The sequence below is a fragment of the Planococcus citri genome, chromosome 3 (genome assembly GCF_950023065.1).
Source record: "Planococcus citri chromosome 3, ihPlaCitr1.1, whole genome shotgun sequence".
Classification (NCBI taxonomy): domain Eukaryota; kingdom Metazoa; phylum Arthropoda; class Insecta; order Hemiptera; family Pseudococcidae; genus Planococcus; species Planococcus citri.
In genome coordinates, this window is record NC_088679.1 from 66,797,407 (window position 1) to 66,821,672 (window position 24,266).

At 32.8% G+C, this 24,266-nt stretch overlaps 2 long non-coding RNA genes across 3 annotated transcripts in view; one reads left to right on the forward strand and one right to left on the reverse strand.

Moving 5' to 3' along the window:
- LOC135838392 (uncharacterized) overlaps positions 1-24,266 on the reverse strand; it is a 221,780-nt gene that overhangs the window by 13,448 nt on the left and 184,066 nt on the right. For both annotated transcript variants that reach the window (XR_010557401.1, XR_010557400.1), the window contains exon 7: positions 20,142-20,227. This is a non-coding gene — a long non-coding RNA (uncharacterized LOC135838392). The remainder of the gene's footprint in view (positions 1-20,141; positions 20,228-24,266) is intronic.
- Positions 7,627-24,266, forward strand: part of LOC135838393 (uncharacterized) — a 55,167-nt gene continuing 38,527 nt past the window's right edge. The window contains exons 1-3 of the long non-coding RNA XR_010557402.1: positions 7,627-7,781; positions 21,698-21,828; positions 21,951-22,087. This is a non-coding gene — a long non-coding RNA (uncharacterized LOC135838393). The remainder of the gene's footprint in view (positions 7,782-21,697; positions 21,829-21,950; positions 22,088-24,266) is intronic.

The window sequence follows — 24,266 nt, forward strand, 5'->3', positions numbered from 1 at the left end:
TTCGTCCCCTTCGCAGATACGTGTAACGGTTTAGGGTTTAGATACAACGGGACAACATTCAAATCCTCTTTTAGTTTCCTTTTTTTTCCTAACACTGGGGAGCAATTGTGCCGGATCGGAGAAACGCACGAGACGTAGAACGAGTTACGTGGTCTTATTTCCATCCTTATCCCCCGATCGTCCACCGTTTTTCTTTTTATTTTTCCGGAAAGCAAAAGAAATTCATATCGAATCTGAAAACCAAACTTCTATTCTAACCCTCAGTCGTAGATTTTTTTTATCTTTTTTTACCAGAGCGAGCGTCCCTTAAGGCGATATCTCAGTTTAGACAATCACTTTTTCTATTTTTTCGACCTGACCTCGATGAACGGCGTTTTTTTTTATTTATTTTTCCTCTTACTCTCTCTCTCTTTCTCTCCTTTTTTTTTTTACGTATACGAGAACGACGTTGCTGGGTTTTCTTTGCTCCTTCTACTTTCCGCCCTCGTGTTCGCCTTCGCGTATAACCGAGTTGGTATTTTTGTTACGTTATGTAATATAGCTTATCTCTTTACCATTTCTATATTCCATTTACGAGTCATCATAACTATATGAGCTAACACGTTATATGTTATACATGTATGTGTATTATGGCCGAGCTGATTTGAAAATTCATTTTTGCACATATCATCTTTTACGACATTTACTAATTGAAATACTCGTACGACTCTCCCTTTGCGTGTTTAACCCGATTATAATCTTTGATGAGGTCTATACACTCTATACTCCCTCGCACATTTGCAACCTTGTCTGCCGAAGAAAAAAAACACCACCCCATTTATCCCATTGTTTTTTTTTTCTTCTCTCTATTTTAGATATATATTTCTATACATGGTCGAAACAAAAAACTACGTAAACTAAGCTATACGTACCTACGCTCAGTGTTTACTTTCAACTTGGAAGATTTCGTGAAGTATATTGTGTATGGGAACCAACCTCGAGCACAGCGTTCAGCAATAACTAATACATTAAGATGAACCTTCTGTTTTGGCATCTAATCCATCATTAGCGAACGGATGGTTTTGTAAGTTGCAAAAGATTATTGTAGCACTTTGTCTAAATAAAAGTTTAAACGAGATGGGTTATGATAGATTTTCCAATGCGGAGTGATTTTTCACCACGAAAATAGCGCCTTTTTAAGGATTAATTTCTTTTCGCTGGAATTGATGCAAGAAGACGCTATAGGGTCAAGATGGCCGGTAGGATAAACAGCAAGAACGATTAGGGTGGCTGGATTTTGTCGATATCACAATGTTGTGAAATTAGACTCGATGCGTTGTTGGTGAAATGCGGTGAAAATGATATTTTTATTTTCCATTCCCCTTCTCCCCTTTTCCTCGCACTATGCACAGTACAGCCTGTGCTTTTCTAATGTCGCATCGCGATTTTATATGGTATGAGGTGCAGAGATTTATCAGATTATTGAGTATAAGATGACGAAAATTTCTTGAAAAATGGCGTTTAATTTTCTTTTGAAACCCCACGAGACAATCTAATTTTTACAGTGGGTGTCCGTATAATTAAAGCCATCAAGAACCGAACTGAACCTGAAAATTCTAACCAGACGCCCCACGTAGAATTTGAGATGCTCAATCGATTGGCGTGAACAGTTTTTTGGTTTAAGTCTCCTTATCCTTCCTTTCAACTTTTCGAATTCCAATTCAATACCTTTCCAATGACAGAGTTTTACAAAAAAAAAGGGTTGAAATTTATTGGATGCGATAGTCAAAATTTTCCAGGTCAATTTTTCGTTTTTCCATTGTCTTTGGGAATTACTTACAAGATTTTTTTTGGGAAAGGGAGTGTCACAAATAGGTTTTTGGAGAACAACTCAAAAATTCTCGATTAGCATTAAAAAACTGCAGACATCATGAAATATCGAACAAATATCATCAAAAGGAAAGAAATATTGCAAAAATTACAAAAAAAAAAAAATTAAAAACTGCGTGATCAATAAAGAGTTTTTTAAAATAATCTAAAAATGAATACAGTTTGAATGAAATTAAACAAAATTTAGTAAGAGCTGAAGAAAGAAGTTTTCCTAGATGGATCAAAAAAAGAAAAGAGTTTGCCCATCAAAGGCCACCTGTACATATAGATAAATTTGAAAGATGGCTAAAACGAAATGAAACACCACCCCTCTCTACCCAAATATTGAAGAAATTCCCAGCATAAAGTTGTGTTGAAAATATAGTATGGAAAAATCAGGATAAAAAACGCGAAATTCCAAATTGTGTTGAAATATCATCACTTTTTTATGTTTTTTGAAGTTGATTTTATTTTTATTTTTATTTTTTTGGTATACTTAATAGTCTTTTAATATGTTTTGAACCCTTTTATGTTCAGTTTTTATAAAAATTTAAAAAACATTTTATCATCTTTTGCCAATTTTCACTAATTTTAAATCTTTATTTTGTGTTTTTATGTGATTTTAACATGTTTTCAACACTTTTTTTTATACAATTTGCTAAAATTCGTGATTTTCTACCACTTTTGAAGATTAGTTGAGGAGGTGGATAGCAAAACGCAATAACTCCATTTTTTTTTTTTTTTTTGGGGAAATTAGGAAAAATTGTCAGGAGGGGAAGGGTGGGGGGGGGTCGAGTTCCGAAATTGGTGTCAAATGAAAGGGGAAGGTGCCACAAATAAAATTTCCACTCAATTTCAAAATTTCGGTCACCTGGGTAAGCACAGTGAGGAAAAGAAAAAAATGTTATTGCGTTTTGAACGCAAATTTTTTTTTTGGTGTTTTTCTGCAAAAAAACGTATTTTTTATTTGAAAAAATTGAAAAATTATAGAAAAAAAACTTATGTTTAATCGAGAATTTTCGATAAAAAACAATTAAAAAACTGCAATGCGAAACTCAAACAATTCTTGTGTGTGATATGGCATTCAGAGAGTGGCAACGAAAGCACAATTTTTTTAAGTAATTCCTACCCAACGATTTTCAGTACCCACCCGATGAAAAAAAAACAGTGTTAACATATCTGCGCAACTGAAATGTATAAAAAGTAGTGGAGTTATTGCGTTTTGCAAACAAAGTCTCATTTTTTAATGTATTTAGCTCTAAAATCAGACTTGTTTTCCTCGATTGCGCTATGATATTCAACTGATGGACAAAATCTGACACCGGGAATGGATTCCCCGTTGAATTTTACATAAGGATAGATATCAAACTCAATTTTTGTAATTTTGGAGTTATCGCGTTTTGCTATCCACCTCCTCAGTTAATTATTCTATTACTCGACTCAAGTGCACTTTTCTATTCTAATTAGCGATAAAATTTGTATGCAAGAAGATATAGTCTTTTCCAAATTCTTGATTCACCTTAAAACTGTTGACTGTCTTCCTCTCACCACAGACTCAAAAATTGATTCTGATCTCCCATATGCCTGTGACTCATATCTCCATAAAGTCTCTTCCATTCTAATCTGAACTTCATTCAAGTGATTCAGCTATATCCTATTCCTCCATTATATCCAGAAAATCTTGCAAAAACTAAGAAAAATCTTCTCTCATTTGATACATCATTACTTGAATACTCTCAACTCAACACTCACATCCATTTCTTTTTACACAGATGGTTCTTCAGCTACCGTGCTTGTTCAGTATGTACTCTTTCCTATGAACTATACACTAGGGTCTGCATGGGTCTGTCCAAAAGCCCACCAGCCAAGCCTAATACAAAACTGGTTGGGTCAGGCCAGGCTTGTCAGGCCTATCAAGCTTTGTCGGGCTCTGTACACAATGGCACTCAACGCATGCAATGCTGTGATACGCTGTGAGTCACTGCATTCAAGTCAGGCCGGGCTGGGCATTGTCGAACTTGTCCTGAACGATGTTGTTGAAGTAAGTTATAACAGCTATCACATACCTGTTAGTAATCGGTATCACAAAATGAAACCCAAACCTGTTAGTTGTTAAAATCAGTTTTTATAAAACGATTATTTCAGTATTGCTTACGCATCGGCAAAGAAATCCTTATCTGAATTGTTGCGCACACTTATATGAGCACAGGTGTGTGTCTGTGAGAGTCAGTATCCAAAAGCGATAGTGATACCAACGGTTTTATTAGCGACATCACTTCAAATAAACTTGTTATAAAACGATATGAATAAAAATTTTGCATAAAAATTCATTACTCTGTTCAAAAACAGAAAAATATAATTAAATTACGTTTGCTGCCAAAATTAAACTTGTAAAAATAAAAATCAAAAAAAAATTTTTTTCAAGAATTTCTTCCAGAGGTGTAATTTGAATCCATACCTCGGTTCAGTAAACCATTACTACTGCCACACTGCTACCGCTGCAGCTAACAAAATAGTGTTTTTGAGCAGTATACATGTTGCCAATGGCAACTAGGTGCAGTATAATTCGGAGGGTATTTTTTTGGAAGCGAATTTACCGCAAAAAAACAAAATTGACCAAATGGGCCCTTCTTAGAAAAACTTTAGTTCCGTTTTTCTCCGCTTGGGGCGCACCTGCGGTCTTGATACTTTAACACGTGATAGTTGGATATGTTCTACATCGAAATCCATCAAAACCTTGATTATCAATTCTCTCGACTTTTCCACAAATCTACGACTGAGGGTTAGAATAGAAGTTTGGTTTTCAGATTCGATATGAATTTCTTTTGCTTTCCGGAAAAATAAAAATAAAAACGATGGACGATCGGGGGATAAGGATGGAAATAAGACCACGTAACTCGTTCTACGTCTCGTGCGTTTCTCCGATCCGGCACAATTGCTCCCCAGTGTTAGGAAAAAAAAGGAAACTAAAAGAGGATTTGAATGTTGTCCCGCAAATGGGCCCATTACCTATGGAATGACACATATGCAAAGAACTAAAAGATAGAAAATCTGTATTTGAAAACAAATTCAAAACAACAAGAAAATACAATTAAACCAAAAACGTGTGAAATGGAACTGAATTCCAAAAATTTTCATGTCAAGGTGAAGAAGGGGTAGTACCCTCAAGTCAATGCTGGGTAGCACTTCGGAATGCAAAAACCTGTAGGCACTAGAGCAGTAATTCGGACTTACCCCAAATTCAGACTTACCCTGGTGCACCTTATAAGCAAAAGTCTCATTTTAATGTTGATGAGCGTATTACCACAAATTCTCATTTTAAAACAAAAACAGAGTGTAATAAAAGAAGTGGAAATGTGAACTTCACGTTGAATTTGAACAACTGTTTCAGTTGGAAATGAAGAAATCTGAAATTTTACTTTGATTTTGAGGTCTGCTATAATAATGTAATTACCTACTTACGTCAGTTTTACAAAACTGTTTTCTTTGGTCAAAATTTTCAGAAAGCTTTGCTTTTTTGCTCCAAATTTTCCAAAAAGTAATTAGTTGCTTACCAAGATTATGAAAAATTTTACCATCAGTGATCTTAAAATTATGGTAAAAAATCTAGAACTCAAAAAACTGTGGATATCTGTCTTTTTTGTAAGAATTGTAATCAAGCTTTCAATTAAAAATTGATATACAAAAATCTTACTTTTTCTTGCCAAAATCAATAATAATATTACTTGTTTGTAAGTATGAACTGAAACTGTTAAAAGCTAAAAAACAGATTTTTTACCAAAATTTTGCCAAAAAAAACTTTTAAACTGTTGTCAAAATTTTCAGAAAGTTTTGCTTTTTTGTCACACAAAATTGGGGGTTTGTTGTCAAAATTTTAAAAAAATATGTGATTTTTCCTGAATTTTTGAGTGTTAAAACTCGATTTATAATCGCTCATGAGCCTTATATTGCGATTAATTTTGCATTGGTTTAAAAGGGGTTGCCGAGAGACAACAGGAAATCAGTATTAAAACAAAATCAGTGTTATAACCAAAAGCGTTATAACAAGCTTTTACTGTACAAGTGTACCTACATTATATACACTGGGTATACATAATATGTCTTTGAACACGGAAATTGAGAGCAGACTCGACAAAGTTGTGATCTTCACAGATTCACTGAATTCCATCTCTCTACTAAGATCTAAATCCAAGCAACATTCAATTGCCTCAGAAATCTCATCTCTCCAATGTGACATGGATGCTCCTATAATAGGTAGCCTGAATTCCAGCACACTCAGGAATTCTGGGAAATGGAACAGCTGACTTACCATTAGCAGCAAAGCAGTCACTAAAGATGTCATAGGTTAATTGCCATAAATTCTTTTTTCAGTTTAAAATTTTTAATGGAACAGCTGACTTACCATTAGCAGCAAAGCAGTCACTAAAGATATCATAGGTTAAATTGCCATAAATTCTTTTTTCAGTTTAAAATTTTTAATGGAACAGCTGACTTACCATTAGCAGCAAAGCAGTCACTAAAGATGTCATAGGTTAAATTGCCATAAATTCTTTTTTCAGTTTAAAATTTTTGTTGTCTGAGTAATATGTATTTTTGTAGTTGGGACTTTACAATTTCATCATGGTAATGATTTCCTCATCGTGAAATTTTCTATGCTTGTCGTGCTAACACCCTTTTTTGTTTTTGGCTAAAGTCGCACCTATTTGTTTTGATGTTATCAAAAAATGTCTTTGACTAATGTTTTTTAGTTTTTTACTCATGTTGTTGAATTATTTTTGAAAAGAATTTCCGATTTATATTAATTTCATAATTTGTTAATTGTTTTGCTGGAAATGAAGGATTTGAGATTTTTCAACAGTTTTCTTTTCCAAAATGATTTTTCTTTGAAAGCTCAACTTTTTTGTGATTTGGCCAATTAGGCAGGGTACTTCATTACACTTTTCAAAGCAACTTAGAAAACCTCCAAAGGGTTAAAATTTGAAACGCCAGTAGAAAAGTGATAGCACATGTTGAAGGCCCGAAACTTCCCACACTCTTTTGAGATCCCCCACCCCCCACAACATTTTTCGGATCCCATTTCCAATTTTCTATCAAAAAAAGAGTCGAGGACACCCCACCTTAACACCCACCGGTCAACTTTTCGGTATAAATTTTCCATTACTGGAATGGCTATAATGGTATCATTGCCTCGATCTCATCATTACAAGTACATACGTAGCTCAACAACAGTATGGAATTTCAATACACACGTGTAAAACACCACATCCCCGCCATGACCGACTCTTTATATACCCTATACCGATGAAATAATCGCGATTTCAATGTTTCACACCGGAACGCGAGACGGTTAAACATGTTGTAAGTTTTAGATAAATAAATACCACATATACCGGTAGCCGGTTGATCGTTAAAACAAAAGGGATATTACACTTTTAATGCTTTTACGCTCCATAGAATAATAGAAGATTTACGTAGTAGCGCCTTCTATACATATTACGAGCGGTATATCTCTTGTTTCGTGTGAAAATGGCGATTCGTTTGATTATACTAAAATGTTGCTGTGCAGTGAACAAGTGCCTTGTTTCTCGACCGTCCACCATGTATATTTCATAGCGAGTATTTTTAGTATGTATCATTAAACGAGAGATAAAAGTAATACGGGGATGCTTTATGGGTATAGAATTGCAGGAATATTCAATTTTATTCGTAGAATGGTCGTCTTCTCGCTTGCGGTCTCGAGTCCGGAAAATAATTCCAACTTTTCATTTCGCAGGTCACGCAAGGAAAGTTGCGGATGATTTACAATTCAGAAAGAATGGCGAAATATTATTATCGTATACGAAGAACGATAATTGGAATCTTCTTCGGCTCGTCGTGAAGCGTCTGAGCGCAGATCGGCTCGGCTCTCGAGCAAACTACACATACATATAAGGGTAAGAGAGCAAAATCGGACCCTCGTGGTAGTTGGAAAAACATGCGCGTGCTTATTTTAAGGAATAAAGGAGAGCTGTGCCACCGCCCGCGCCATTTGCTCCATCGTCACCGTCACCGATATTATGCTATCGCAAATTTCATCCCGTGAAACAGTAATCAAAATGCCTTCGTCGTTCTTCCTCTTCCCTCTCGCATGGCTTGGCTCTTTTTTTTTCTCTCCAAAACTCTATCTCGTTAATAAGAAACGGGAATAAAGTGTGCGCGAGTCCTATGGGGAAAAATAAGAAGAGAAGGATTAACCACGTTCGAGCTCGGGATGAAGTTAATCAGCGCGCCGGTCTTTTTCTCTTTTGCCAGTGACATATGACATCATATTTATTTGTCTATACTCGTCGAATAAATCTACCATTTTCGTATTCGTTTTTCTATCACTATTGCGTCGCTTGTGCTGGATGGCGTTACCACTGATGCTGCTGTTGCTCAAAGGCTGCGCACTTTTCGAGATAAGCCGCTTTTCTCTGTTTCATCGTACTTTCCTCTTTTTCCCCTCCTCCTCCACCTCTTCTTCTTCATCTTCTACTTCGTTTTCATTTTCCTGCTCTTCGTCGTCTTCGTTGCTGCATGGTTTCGTATCGTATACACGTTTATCCGATTTCTCGCTTATTGGCTCATTAAATAATAAGCATTATCGGCTCGAAACACGTGGAAAATTTTTAATTGGCTTGTTTATCGTTGAAAACCATTTTGGATTATGTTTCGATTCGAATACCAGACTATAGGTTGTACGTTTCGTACAAATCAGTCTATATTTTTGATACATATTGATAAAAAAAATACTCTGAGAGTTGTTTTTAGACAAAAAAATATAACTCATCGTTGGGGTAAATTTCGACATGGTTTTTCAAAACTACAAAATTTCAACCTGAATTTCCAAAAGTGTAAGACAAGAATGGCCCAGTATGAAATTTCGCTCTGTACTCTCTAAATTTGAAACAGTCAATTTTCACTGCTTAGCAGTCACGACATTTTGTCTTTTTAAAAGCAGTAGTTTTTTACTGCAAAACAGTGAAAAATCTACTGAATTGGTCAGTAAAAAATCATTTTGACTGGCCAATTCAGTAGATTTTCTACTGTTTTGCAGTAAAAAACTACTGCTTTTAAAAAGGCAAAATGTCGTGACTGCTAAGCAGTGAAACTTGACTGTTTCAAATTTAGAGAGTAGCGTACATTTTTTAATATCAACATCATACGAATCACAATAGCGATAAATTCTGGAAATCAGTCTACATACCTACACTCCACAGACTGAATCCTTATAAACCTACAAAAATTAATCATAGCTCATTTTAGTCATTAGGAAGAGGATCCACCAACCCTGAAAGACATCTCAATGTTTCTCAGTCATCTTGACTACCTTTTCCGGCTTTTTCGAATCATTGTTATCATTTTAGTTACTCATAAAACAGAAAGGAAAAGCAAGATTACAATCAGGCCCTTGTGTCTTTAGAAAAAAAATTAATTATACTAAAAATTGTAGGTATTAAATTATCAGAATATCAAAGTGTCCAACAAGCAGAACAACCAGCTAAAGCAAGAAAAAAACAGGACTTTTGGAGGGATATATTTTTTAATGTTTTAATTTGAGGAAAGGAGGGAGCGAGGGTCAACATTTCTTCAATTTAGAATTTTATCAGGTCAAACTTTTCCCAATTTTGAAAAGAATTGAAAATATGATAAGAGTGGGATAGATAATTATTGGAGAAGAGGGAAATTATTTAAATTCCTATTAAATGGTGGTTAAGTCAATACTTATTCCTTAGGGAAGGAATAATTATTTCACCCTGGATAGCTCAGATTAGTGGAGAGGTTCAATGAATACCATCTACTCTACTCATGAAGTTATTTGAAAGTACCAAATAAACACACACATTCAACAGTTAGTATTAATTATGTGATTTATTGATATGTATTAAAGAACAACTAGAAAAAATACACTTTCAAGGTTAGCCAATATAAAATAAGTGCAAGATTATTTTATAATGGATACAAGCTCTGGCTTGCATCTTACGACTCGTGTTACTAACTAGAAAAATCTTAATAATAATGATAAGTATAGGCTTATTAATTATTAATTAGCGATGAAGTAATGTTACATTATTAGAAATTGAGAGTAATTACTTACTATAGACAGACACTGTACACATTTTTTGCCTCTTTCTCAGGTGTCCCTAATACTAGACACATCTACAGAAATTTACACAAAGCTCCTTTTTGACGAGAGATATTTCCAATGGCTGGCAGGATCGGAGAAGTATCCAATGTACCATAATTAATAGACATACTTGTAATTCAAATAAAAATCATGTTGAAAGCACAAATTATCCATTCAGGAAAGTGGGCAAAGATAGGAAAGAGGGGCTGAGGGGAAAAGCTCTGCTGTCTATGGGTCTATATAAGTTGATGAAGAACCAGCCATCGCGAGTAGCCAAAACCAAGTAAAGTTGTTGGTTAGAGATCCGATGAACGAGCCTTCGAGCTATGAGCCACAGATCTATAACAACCCGTACAACAATGACCATGCTGATTTAAATGTGAATATCGACCCATCCAAATCCGTCACTTTTGGATGCCACATATCGATGTGAATTTCGACCCTGTGTGAGCTAATTGTCGATGTAATTGTCGACTGATGTTGATCTGCATTTGTTTCGACAATTGGCTCGACACAGGGTCGAAACTCACATCGACAAGGGGCATCTAAAAGTGACGGATGCGGATGGATCGACATTCACATCAGAATTTATATCGACCTCCTGCTTTGTAAAGTTATAAAATTTGAGTTAAAAACTTTTAATTTTTTTTTCAAAAATGATTTCCTCTGATGATGTGGCTATTGCTGATGCTGAAAACAGCATAGATGCAAAGTCCACTTCCGAAGAAGTACACATGAAAAGTCTGTATAATCAAAAGGTTGAACAGAAATTCCTTATATCAAAGATGGTGCAATACTTTATCTAAGAGTACTTAACTAATCCATTTTCATGTCGACGTTAATGTTGATGTGAAATTCATCATCAACAAATACATCCACAATATCAACATCATATCATCTACAACTCCAAACTGTGGAAAAGTGAATAATTTCATCAATGCCCTAAAAAATTTGTTTTCCTCATTGAACAAGATCATATTTTTGAATGTTTACTAAACTTTTAAACACACAAACAGAAATTTTAATTCTGAAAAATTGGTCGACATAGTTGTAAATGTAAATTTTGAGCATCGAATTTTACATCCACATGTCAAGATGGCATGTCGAGGTATCAGAAATAATGAGAAAATTTCGAAACTTTTCATTTACCTGGCTTTTGTACGGACAGAAAATTCCTACTAAATAATTAATTGATCACTTTTCCATCATTATGTTGAAAAAAAACGTAGTCGATGTAAATGTTGACGTTGACAATTATTGTGCGGGAAATACTAGTGATTTCCCACGTTACCATACTTTCAGTACATAGGGATATATTAATTTATCAACTGCTTTAGAGTTTAAGTCATATTTCCATATCAAATGTTTCAAAATTTTGAAAGATAAAAAAAATGAAAAACAAAACAGAATTTAGAAATTTTCATCTAAAAGCATAACATTGTAGAAAATTTGTCAAAAAAAGTGGCTGTTTTGGCCATTTTGTCAAAAAACTACTTTTTTTGTCAGTTTTGGCAAACAAAGCAGGACTTTTGTGAGGATATTTTTTTTTAATAAGTATTTAAATTTTAAGGAAAAGAGAAGGGCTCCAGGGTCGAAACTTATTAAATTTAGAATTTTATCAGATCAAACATTTCCCAATTTTAAAGAGCATTGAAAAATTTTGAAAGATAGAAAATTTCAAAATTTGAAAAAAAACGAATACACTCTGTACAAATTTTGACAAAAAAACAGTACTTTTTTGTCAGTTTCGGCAAGAAAGCATGATTTTTCAAGTTGGAATTCCTATCAGGCCAAACCAATTCTATTTTTAATGAGAATTGAACTTTAAAAATTTTGAAAAATGTAAAATTTCCAAGTTTGATTAAAAAACGGAAAAACGTACAACTTCTCGATAACTTTGACGTAAAAGCATTACTTTCCATGAATTTTTCAAAAAAGTGAAATTTTTGGCTATTTTGGCAAAAAATGACGGACTTTTTTGACAATCTTGGTAAAGACAAACAAGACTTTTTTGTCAATTTTGACGAAAAAAATACAACTTTCTCGTGCTTTGGAAAAAAAAAATTTGGCTCATTTTAGAAAAGATCGGGTTTTTTTCAAAACCTTTAAATTTTCAAGCAAAAAAATTTATTTTCTCGCCAAAATTTTCTCAAAAAACCTGTTTTTCCAAAATTGTTACAAAATCCTGTGTTTCGCATTGTCGAAAAATCGTGTTTTTTTGTCAAAATTCCGAAAAAATTCGAGTTTTTTGCCTGAATAATTTGGAGATTTTTTTTTTGGAAAAATTGTTAGAGTAAGTTCATAGTTTGATTTTTTGTCAAAATTGCCAAAAAAATGCAGTTTTTTGCCAAGATCATTAAAGGAGTGCCTACTTTTTGAGAGAATTGACAAAAAGTTGTGCACACTCATTTACTCAAATTGTCAGAAATGTTCAGTTTTTTTCCAAAATTGCCTAAAAAATTCCTAAATTTTCAAACAGGAATCAGGAATCTTAGGAAATGAAATTGTAGATATTAATGCAAAATCTGCCACCACCCTTTCTCCCCTTACATTTATCACAGCTGACGACCTCAAATCTATCTTCACCCAAAGCACACTTAAGAAATGGCAAAACTTTTGGTCCCTCCAAACCACAAACAAGCTCTTTCAACATAAAAAATTAGTCCATCCTTGGAAAAACCTCTCCCACTTAAACAGACTCGAAGAAATCATTATAACCAGACTGAGAATTGGCCACACAAAAATCACACACAATCACCTCTATGAAAAGGCCCCAAAACCTACATGTCAGTTCTGCCTGTCAGAACTTATATCTGTCCATCTAATTAAAAAACTTGACCTTACCAACTCGATTTAAATCCCATACGACGGGTGTAATAATCAAGTAATTACAAACACCCCAAAAAAAAAAAAAAAAAGGAATCAAATTTTTTGCCCAAATCATCAAAAATCCTGTTTTTTTAGCCGGAAGTGAAAAAGTTTGGTTTTCTCCAAAACTGCAAAAAAAAGTCCAGTTTTTACAGAAATTGCCAAAAAAGTTTTTGTTTTGGCCAAAATGATCATAAAACCCCTGTTTTTTGTTAAAATTGTCACAAAAATGTAATTTTTTGCCAAAATTACACAAGAGTCCTAATACTTTTTGCTCAGACCAATCAAAAATCCCAGTTTTGGGCTGAATCATAAAAAACTACTTTTTTGCCAAGATTGTCAAAAAAAAGTTCTGCTATTGACAAAAACTGCTAAAAAAACTGCACTTTTTTGGCAAAATTATCGAAGAAGTTCTATTTTTAAGATTGACAAAAAAGTTTGTACTGTTTTTCTCAAGGTATCAGAAAAATTTGGTGTTTTGCTAAAATTGCCACAAAAGAGCTATTTTTTGCCTAAATTTCCAAACAAAACCCCCTTTTTGCTTGGCATTGCATTATCAAAAAATGATACTTTTTTTTTGCAAACATGAAAAATCCCTTAGAAGAACTTGTTTATTTTTCTAAAATTGTCAAAAATTCGTGCTTTTTGCCAAAATTTTCAAAAAAAGTCCAGTTCTTTGCAAAAATTGTCAAAAAAGTGTCTGCTTTTCGTCGAAATTGCCAAAAAGTGCAATTTATTTTAGAAAGATTATAAAATAAGTACTCATCTTTTAAATTGGCAAAAAAGTTGTAGGTACGTACCTACTCTTTTTCTCGAGGGTCAAATTTTTTTTTCTAAAATTGCCATAAAAGTGCCTGCTTTTTTTGCCCATCAAACAAAAATCTTTTTTTGTCTAAATTTTCAAAAAATCCAATGTCGTTTTAAAGAACATCCCCAACCTGCACTTCAAACAATCCTTCCTCGCTGTTCAACTTTCGGTAGAAAAAAATCTGTTCATCGATGAAAAAAAAACACCGGAATTTCATTTTATTTGCTTTAAAGCAGCGAAACCAATCAAACAGGAAACGTCTATGTGGTCGGCTAAAATTAAAAAATAAAAGGTAGAAAGAACCCTGAAAATGTAACAATCCGGAGCTAATAATGGCTAAGAAAATGAAGAAAACCCCCATACGTACCGATCCGAGGCGTTCTTTTTATCTCAGACTTTTTCTTATTAATTTGATGGGCGAAAGCGAACGAAAAAAAACTCTTTATCTGTTCTTCGGTACACATTGAACAGGATTTTTCTCATAGATTTTATTAGCGAATGTGTACACGGGATTCTTGAGAAGAGTAAAAAAAAAAAGGCGAAATTCCGCCGCGATTTGGCCAACACAAAGACGAAGAGGGGTAGATGTGTGGTGGTAAAAGAGAGAAAATACGGGTGTAAATAATGAAACATTGGTAGAGTCCTCTAGAACACAGCCTGTCATTCAGTCAAAGAAAAGCCCCGACTTTTAAGATTTCTCAAACGAATCGACTTACTCGCTTTAATTAGCTGATTCTTACAACAGAAAGAATACGTAGTAGGTATCCTTTACGAATCACGTAGTTTTTGTAAACGCTGCTCCTCCTCCTCCTCCTCCTGCCCTCTGCCATGTCTGCTATCTCTGTCGTCTGTGTTTCTTTCTCAGTACACACTACACAGGACACATTATTAAGTTACGGTTTACGATCAGCCGAACAAAGATCTTTTATTTTGTAAAAGCGCGCTCCCAAGACCAGAAAAAAAGAGAGTAAAAAGTCGCTAAAAAAAAATCCCGAATCAATCAAAGGAAAGCGAAAAATAGAAATAAAACCCCCGATCGTCGTAATTCGTTAAATTAATTCGACGAAAAACGAATTGCTGCGCTTCATTCGTCTGCTGAAGCATTTTCTTCTCTTTCTCTCTTTTTCTTTTCCTTGTCTCCAGATACGACTAAGTATATATACGACTAAAGCTATAATTTTAATTCTAAAAAAAGCTAGACGACCATCAATTTGCGCGCCAAGTCTTTTACTCAGCTCGGTATTTTTCACCTTTTGTTTTTCCATCAACTTTCGCCTTTTGCTTTTCTCTTTTTCAAAATGGCGTACCTACGATCAGACGCTCCGTATGGTATATAAAAAGACGGTTAATTAAAAAATAATTTTTCAAAGTCGTAATCGCGTGTAAATGACATTAAGGGTGGATTCGATAAAAGCTATAGTGCCGTATCCTAAACGATGAAAATAAATTAAAAATAAATTTATTATTTATATATTTTCAAAATCACCCACGCGTCTTCTTCGTAGTCATCGAATGTAATAAATGATTAGATGCCGGACAAAATGTCAACGCGAACAAAAAGCCTGCTGACGACAGCAACCTTTTGCTTTTGCTTATCGTTTTTAAAAATCTACCAAAATTCGACTTTTTCTATAGGTACGTGCGACGGCTTTGTTGGCTTGGCGAAACGGTGCTCGCAAAATCATCCTTTCCAAGAATAAGTTTGCAACTTGTTATTGCGATTCCATAGAGCATCGATTTTGACTGTAGTTTTCGCCGGTCTTCGACGAGTCGACGAATGCATCGAATAAGTAAAAGGGGTTTTGATAGATTTTTTTGGGAATAGAATCGAGCAGGTCTTTCAACTTTTTCGTTTTATTTATTCTTTTTCCCTTCGTTTTCTGCCATCTTTAGATGATACGATTGCTTTTTAGAAATTTCCGACGTAATAAAATAGGTCTTGGTTGACGTTTTGCTGTACTTGTGAGGGGTTCAAATATCAATAATGTGGACTTCAAAAAAAAAAATTTTAATGAATGACTGCACTTTTTTGGCAATTTTAGCAAAAAATAGGAATTATTTTGACCACTATGGCATAGAACTAGACTTTTTTCAATTTCGGCAATAAGCACGATTTTTTGACAACTTTGGGAAAAAATACCTACCATTTTTTGATAATTCAAGCAAAAAAAATTTTTTTTGTTCAGAAATTTGGGCAAAAAATGGAGCTTTTTGTCGCAATTTTAGCAAAAAATGGAATTCTTCAGGCAGTTTGAGAAAAAGTATACAACCTTTTGTCAATCTAAAAAGTAAGGCTTCTTTAATAATTGTGCCAAAAAATGCAGTTTTTTAAGGCAATTTTGGCAAAAAAGTATATAGTAGGTAATTTTGTATAATTTAGGTCAAAAATGGGATTTCTGATTGCTTTGAGCAAAAAATAAGCCTTTAATGGCAATTTCGTAGAAAAACCTGACTTTTTCTACAATTACCTAAGCAAAAGAACACGACTTTGACAATTTCCTCAAAAGTGTAGGGCTTTTAAGTAAGTAATTAATAATTCTGACAGAAAATTACATTTTTGTGGAATTAGTTTCAACGAAAAACAGGACTTTTCTGACAATTTTGGCAAAAAAAACACTTTCTTGGCAATTTTGGTAAAAACTGAACCTTTTTTGCAGTTTTAGAAAAAAAAACAAACTTTTGCACTTATTCATGGCTATATAAAAACACAATTTTTTGACAATCTCGGCAAAAACAGGATTCTTGATAATTCGGGCAAAAAAATGGATTTCTGTTTGAAAATTTAGAAATTTTTCAATCAATTTTGAAAAAAAACTGAACTTTCCTGATCGACAATTTTAGTAAATAAGTGAGCACAACTTGTTGTCAATTCCATCAAAAAAATAAGAATTCTTTCATAACGTCACATTGGCAAAAAACAACATTTTTTTGGGAATTTTGGCAAAAAAAGTGCATTTTATGGCAATTTTTGGGGAAACTGTATTTTTATGGCAATTTTGACAATAATGCATTTTTAGCAATTTATTCGGCAAAAAACTGCATTTACAACATTATTGGCAAAAAAACTGCATTTACGACAAATTTGGTAAAAAAAAAACCTGCATTTTATGGCAATTTTGGAAAATAACTGCCTTTATTGGCAATTTTGGCAAAAAACTGCATAATAGGCAATTTTGGCAAAAAAATGCATTTTAGAGCAATTTTTGGAAAAACTGTATTTTTATGGCAATTTTGACAATAATGCATTTTTAGCAATTTATTCGGCAAAAAACTGCATTTACAACATTATTGGCAAAAAAAACTGCATTTACGACAAATTTGGTAAAAAAAAACTGCATTTTATGGCAATTTTGGAAAATAACTGCCTTTATTGGCAATTTTGGCAAAAAAAACTGCAATTTATGACAATTTTGTCAAAAAACTGCATTTTTGGCAATTTTGGCAAAAAAAATGCATTTTAGGGCAATTTTTGGAAAAACTGTATTTTTATGGCAAGTTTGACAATAATGCATTTTTAGCAATTTATTCGGCAAAAAACTGCATTTACAACATTATTGGCAAAAAAAAGTGCATTTTATGGCAATTTTGGAAAATAACTGCCTTTATTGGCAATTTTGGCAAAAAAAAACTGCAATTCATGACAATTTTTGCAAAAAACTGCATTTTTGGTAATTTTGGCAAAAAAAGTGCATTTTAGGGCAATTTTTGGAAAAACTGTATTTTTATAGCAAATATGACAATAATGCATTTTTAGCAATTCGTTCGGCAAAAAAAATATGCATTTATACAACATTTTTGGCAAAAAACTGCATTTTTGGCATTTTTGGCAAAAAACTGCATTTTTGGCAATTTTGACAAAAAACTGCATTTCAGGGCAATTTTTGAAAAAACTGTATTTTTGTGGCAATTTTGACAATAATGCATTTTTAGCAATTTATATTTGGCAAAAAACTGCATTTACAACATTTTTGACAAAACTGCATTTTTTGGCAATTTTGGCAAAAAACTGCATTTACGACAAATTTTGTAAGAAAAACTGCATTTTATGACAATTTTGGAGATTATAACTGCATTTTTTTGGCAATTTTGGCAAAAAATTGCATTTCATGGCAATTTTGACAGAAAAACTGCATTTTATGACAATTTTGGCAAAAAAACTGAACTTTTTCTGACAATTTTGGCAAAAAACCACGACTAATTTGACAATTGTGTTAAATAATACAATTTTATTGAAAATCTTGAAAAAAATGCAAATTGTTTGACAATCTACCAAAAAAACAAAGTTTTTGGAAATCGTGTCCAGGAACATTTTTTTTTAGGCAAGTTTGGCAAAAAGTAGAAATTTTGCTAGAAAATGTTGACCAAATGAAAGACTTTTTTAACAGTTTTGGGCAAAAAACATCTTTTTTCATAATCAGAGTGATAGAAATAAGTACAACTTTTTGTCATTTTTGTCAAAAAAGTAGGACTTTTAGATAATTTTGGCATAAAAAACTTCACTTTGTTGACAACCTGGCAATAATAGAACTTTCTTGGCGATTCTGAAAATAAAGCTCGATTTTTTAACAATCTTGACAAAACACCGGATTTTTTAGGCGATTTTGACAAAAAAAGTGGTAAGTACTTTTTGATAATTTAGAAAAAAGGGGAGAATTTTTGTTTAAAAAATGGTAAAAAATAGTACTTTTCTAGAAAATTCAGAAAAAATCGAACTTTTTTGGACAAAATTGAGCAAAAGGTCAATTTTGACCAAAAACAAAAAAATAATAATAATTTGAAGCGATTTGGATAAAAAATCGGAACTTTTAGGGTAATTCAGACGAAAATCAGGACATTGCGGATGTTTTGGCTTCGACATAAAAAGCGAGACTCTGTTGGCAATGTTTCAGTAGCTTTTCTAGATTTCTTTGGGAACCAAGTGGCCTTTCTTGGCAATTATGGCAAAAAATGACACTTTTTTGCAATCACATAAAACAAAGCATCGATACATTTTCGACAATCGGAGCAAAAATCACGACTTTCTCAATGTTCTGACACAAAAAAAAACAATATTGGATGTTGTGGCGGAGAAGGAACACTTTTTGGAAATTTTGGGCAAAGTGCAGAACTTTTGAGCGATTTTGATTTAAAAAAGCAGAACTTCAGATAATTTTGGGGAAAAAATGATTTTTTTTTTGACAATTTTGACAATCAATAATGGGTCATTCCATGCCAAATCGGCGGATTTTTGCACGAGGGGTCTTCGATTTTTTTCAAAATCAGATCATTTGTAGAGGTCATCAAACGATGACGAATGACGCAAACCGGACATTTTTTCGATTTTTTATGACGGAGCTGTGGCGCTTCAAAGTTCTCCAAAATGGCCGAAAATGGAAAATTTCAGTTGCAAATTGCTCCGGTTGCACGTGGTATAGAATTTTGAACTTTTTTTCAAATTGTAGTACTTTGAGAGGGTAATCGACGAGTGATGTCAAAATCAGTGTTGCCACTTTCAAAAACCTAAAAAAATCGATTTTAAAACTTATAATTTAAATATAACCACGATCTCGGCGAGTAAAAATTCTGAAAAAATTCTCAGTTTTAGTCCTTTTTATGTAGAATAACATATCAAAAAATTAGACTGGCATCTTTTTTCATTTTCGAGAAAAAAAAATTACAAGTTTTACAATTGCTGCAAAAGTACCGTCCGAAACCTAAAAAATGAAAATTTTTGCATTTTTGAAATATTTTACCAATGTGTAAACGATAATGTGAAAAAAATCTCCCTCCCCCCAATTTGTCGACAAATTGACGAAAAATGCATTAATTTCACTCTTGAAATAAAAATTTATAGCACGAAAAATGTCAATTCGTTGACAAATGAGGGGAGGAGGATTTTTTTCACATTATCGTCTACACATTGGTAAAATATTTCAAAAATGCAAAAATTTTCATTTTTTAGGTTTCGGACGGTACTTTTGCAGCACTTGTAAAACTTGTAATTTTTTTTTCTCGAAAATGAAAAAAGATGCCAGTCTAATTTTTTGATATGTTATTCTACATAAAAAGGACTAAAACTGAGAATTTTTTCAGAATTTTTACTCGCCGAGATCGTGGTTATATTTAAATTATAAGTTTTAAAATCGATTTTTTTAGGTTTTTGAAAGTGGCAACACTGATTTTGACATCACTCGTCGATTACCCTCTCAAAGTACTACAATTTGAAAAAAAGTTCAAAATTCTATACCACGTGCAACCGGAGCAATTTGCAACTGAAATTTTCCATTTTCGGCCATTTTGGAGAACTTTGAAGCGCCACAGCTCCGTCATAAAAAATCGAAAAAATGTCCGGTTTGCGTCATTCGTCATCGTTTGATGACCTCTACAAATGATCTGATTTTGAAAAAAATCGAAGACCCCTCGTGCAAAAATCCGCCGATTTGGCATGGAATGACCCAATGGTATTTTTTTTATGAGAGTGATGGTACTTACGTATTTCTTTGTCAGTTTCGGAAAAGTGTGCCTCTGATACAGGTCCAATAGGCCCTCTTGCAAATGGGAAATTTCTAAATTACACTCTGAAACAAAGAAATCATCGCGTATTAAATAATAATAAATAATTATTACATCAGAAAATAATCATTTCTAAGGATTTTCATCATTTTTAAAACATCTTAAATAAATTAGAGATTGCTATAAGGGTAATTTATCGTACCATTAAGAGAACTTAAAAACGAAAGATGATAAAAAAGATATGCGAAAAATCACAAATTTCTTCAATACCATGTTCATTTTAGTGATCTAAGGAGCTGAAGTGAGGGGAAAAGGGTAGCCCTATACTTGACAGAAATCAAATAAGTATCATCATACAGCTGCTCGACTATAACCAGGTTCATATAAATTGAGGACACTTCGAGAATTAGTCTAGAAGCTCTGTTAATCCATAAGACCAACAAATCACACTTCAGGACATCCACAAATGCACGATGGGCAACATGATTTACACGACAATGACAATGCAACGAATAAAACCGCATCAAAAAACGGTGCTATACGAAACACTATCGTATCGTGTTGGCCTAAATAACCATAAAAAATTAGAGAATCAATTTACCTCATCATTTTTCAAACCATTGACCAATCATTAAACGAGTCTAGATGTATAAAATTTCTACTCTATACAGTCACCATTACAGTGACAGCCATTTTCCCATGTACATAGTTACAGATTGTATGTAGGTACCTACTATAAGAGTGTACGAGTATTTCAATTTGTTGTCGGTATCGGCGTCGAATGAAATATACCAGGGCCGGGGTACTCGTATTAAACGAAAAGACTCGTTTGATCCACGAGTTACATTAAAAATTTCATGCAATATTCACATCCGAACGCGAACGTGAAAAATACATTATTGAATATCTGGTCTTCTTTATACATTTATATCGAATATCCGTACGTTGGTAAAATTTAAACACTTTAAGCGTTTCGGGCCGCATAGGAGGTCTTTACTTAGACACAGTGGAAATCTATTACATCTCAGCGGTAGTATTTAAATGGATGAAAAACGATACGGATACGGGCCTCTGGTACATGTAATATCGACGAGTCGATAATATGGCAAGCAAAATGGCTAATAATCGGGTCGACAGATCGACAGGTAAATGTACTGTTAATCCTTCGCCTCTCGATCCTATAATAATAATAAAATAATAATAATAAAAAAAACTCGCCGTAATCAAAAACTTCACCTCGGCGTAACGAAATATTTGACTCGCATCTCGAGCTGCAAATTGTTTTCATCTTATTATTATTGGTTATTTTCATTTCGCAAATGGTACATGTAAAAAGGAAGAGACGAATCAATAAAAGTCTTATACACTCGTGTACCTCCTCTACCTAGGTACCTGCCTGCCATAAGAAAATTGAATAATTTCTATTTTAAATTACACCGCAGTGTAAACTAATTTATAATATGTTTTTATTACATTTATAACCATAATACAAATACGTTGTTATAATTTAACCGTGTACATATTCTTGATTACAGATTTCTCCGCTTTTCCTCCACAAACGTGATTATGATTACAACGAAAAAGAATGCCATGTGAAATTACCACATCTTGTACAAAGTATATAACTATGGACGTTAACGACACCAACAAATGTTTCATTTTCATTGTAAGATTTATTCGTTTTGTTCTTCTACACACATACATGTTTCTCGTTATTTATAATACACGCAGAAACCAAATATTCGTGTTATAAACTGTACGTAATTCGACCAATGATGTCATTCGTAGGATGGTGTAGTTAGATGAAGACTGGAGAATTGAACAAATTACTGCAAGAGGGTGCAATTTCACTCGAATTATGGTTAATGATCCCTTGTTTAAAGATGTGAGTTTCGAATCTGTTTCAAGATGAAAAAACGTGCGATGTAAGTATGTGAATAAAAAATTTTTTTAAAAAAACACACATAATATTGTCACTTAAAAAGTGACCAATTCTGAATCCTGACAGACAGGAGAAGTACCAAAACAAAGACAATGAAGCCAAAAAATGGCAAGATTTTTGAAAAAAATTACTTGTATTGTTTTAAAACAGACAAAATCAGCATAGTTTCCTTTTCAGTTTTCAAATTTGATCAATTTTCTATTTATTGAGAAATAGGGGAAGATAATGAAGAGTAGCACGATTGATTAAAATTCACTATTGCATTTTGGTGTCCTCATCTGTTGCACTCTCCAGAGTTTATTTTCTCGAGCTAAGCTTTCAATTCTAAGATTTTAAACTTCCAACTTTTCAAAATTGATTTTATGTACATTTACTTTCCTAATTGTAAAATTTGTAAATTTTGTGTAGGGAGTGGAGGGGGGGCTGTTAAAATTTTGGGCAGGTGTTGGATCAAAATTTAGTAAATTCAAAAAATTTTCAATTTTCAAAAAAAAACTTGAAAAAACATTTTTCTAAGTTCAAAGTTCTGAATGAAAAAACGAATATTTGAACGGAAATGTTTGAAGTTTGGTTGAGAAAGAGAAAGGAAAAAAGCAAGACTTTTTGGCAACATTTGGACAAAGAAAGAGACTACAATAGAAATTATTTTTAATGATGCAATTGGAGAGAGGAAAAAATAAAGTCAATTTTCAAAAAAAAAAATCTTGAAAAAAATCTTGAAAAAAATGTAAATTTTTCAAAAAACTAATCAAAGGAATTTTTTTTGTTTGGTTGAAAAAAGAAAGGAAAAAGTAGGACCTTTCTGGCCACATTATTGGTAAAAAAAAACAGTATTTCCACAGCAAATAGAAAATTTGACAGATGGGAGAGAGGTGGGGGTCAACATTTTCAATCTTCAAAAAAAAACTTGAAAAAAAAACAAAGTTCTGAATGAAAAAACAAATAAAAGGAAATAAGAAATATTTGGTTTTTTAAAAAATGGAAAAAAACAAGACTTTCTGGCAATTTTTGACAAAAATTATTTTTAACGTTCCAATAAGAGAGAGGGAAAAAGGGGTCGGGTCAGAATTTAATAAAGTCAACGTGTTTTCATTTTCCAAAAAAAAATCCTGAAAAAATATTGTGAAAAAGGTAAATTTTTGAAAGAAAAAACAAATAAAAGGAATTCGTTTGTTTGATTGAGAAAAAAAAAGAAAAAAGTAGGACTTTTCTGGCCATATTATTGGTAAAAAAAAACAAAACAAGATTTCAACGGAAAACAGAAAATTTATGTAGTTTAATGTTTTAATTATAGACAGATGAGGGAGGGAGGTTGGGTCAAAATTTTAAATCTTAAAAAAAAAAACTTGAAAATAATTTTTGAACACCACAGTTCTGAATGAAAAAACAAATAAAAGGAAATGAGCAAAAATTGGTTGAAAAAAAATGGAAAAAAGTGAAGGCTTTCTGGCAATTTAGACTGAAAAAAGAAATTTCAATCGAAGCTATATTTGTTGTTGCAATTAGGAAGAGGAGAAGAGGAATCGAGTAAGAATTTTAATAAAGTCAACGTTTTTTTATTTTCAAAAAAACAAAAATTTGAAAAAATATTTTGAAAAATGTAAACTTTTGAAAGAAAAAAGGAATAAAAAAAGTTTTGTTGAGAGAAAAAAAAAAGTAAACGTAGGATTTTTGGAAATTTTGGCACACAAAAATTCTTTTGATGTCAAAATTCTTTGATTTTCAAAAAAAAAATCGAAAGAAGTTTTGAATGAAAAAAAAAGGAATTAAACAATTTTGTTGACAAAAAATGAAAAAAGCAAGACTTTCTGACAATTTTGGTAAATAAAAAAATGTTTTTAAAAAAGATTTCAAAATCAATTATTATCAATGTTTGAATTAGGGAGACACCTCTCAAAATTTAAGAAAGTTTAAACTTTTCTATTTTCAAAAAAAACTTGGATTTTTAAAAATATGTGGGATTCTGAAAGAAAGAACGTCCTACTGAAGTTTGGTTGAGGAAAAAAATGGATACAACAGGACTTTTCTGTCGATTTTGGTTTAAAAAAATATGAGGATTTCAAGAGACAACTTTTTGACGTTTCAATTAGGAAGGAAGGAGGGTGGAATTCGATCAAAATTCAATAAAGCCAACATTTTTCTATTTTCAAAGAAAACTTGAA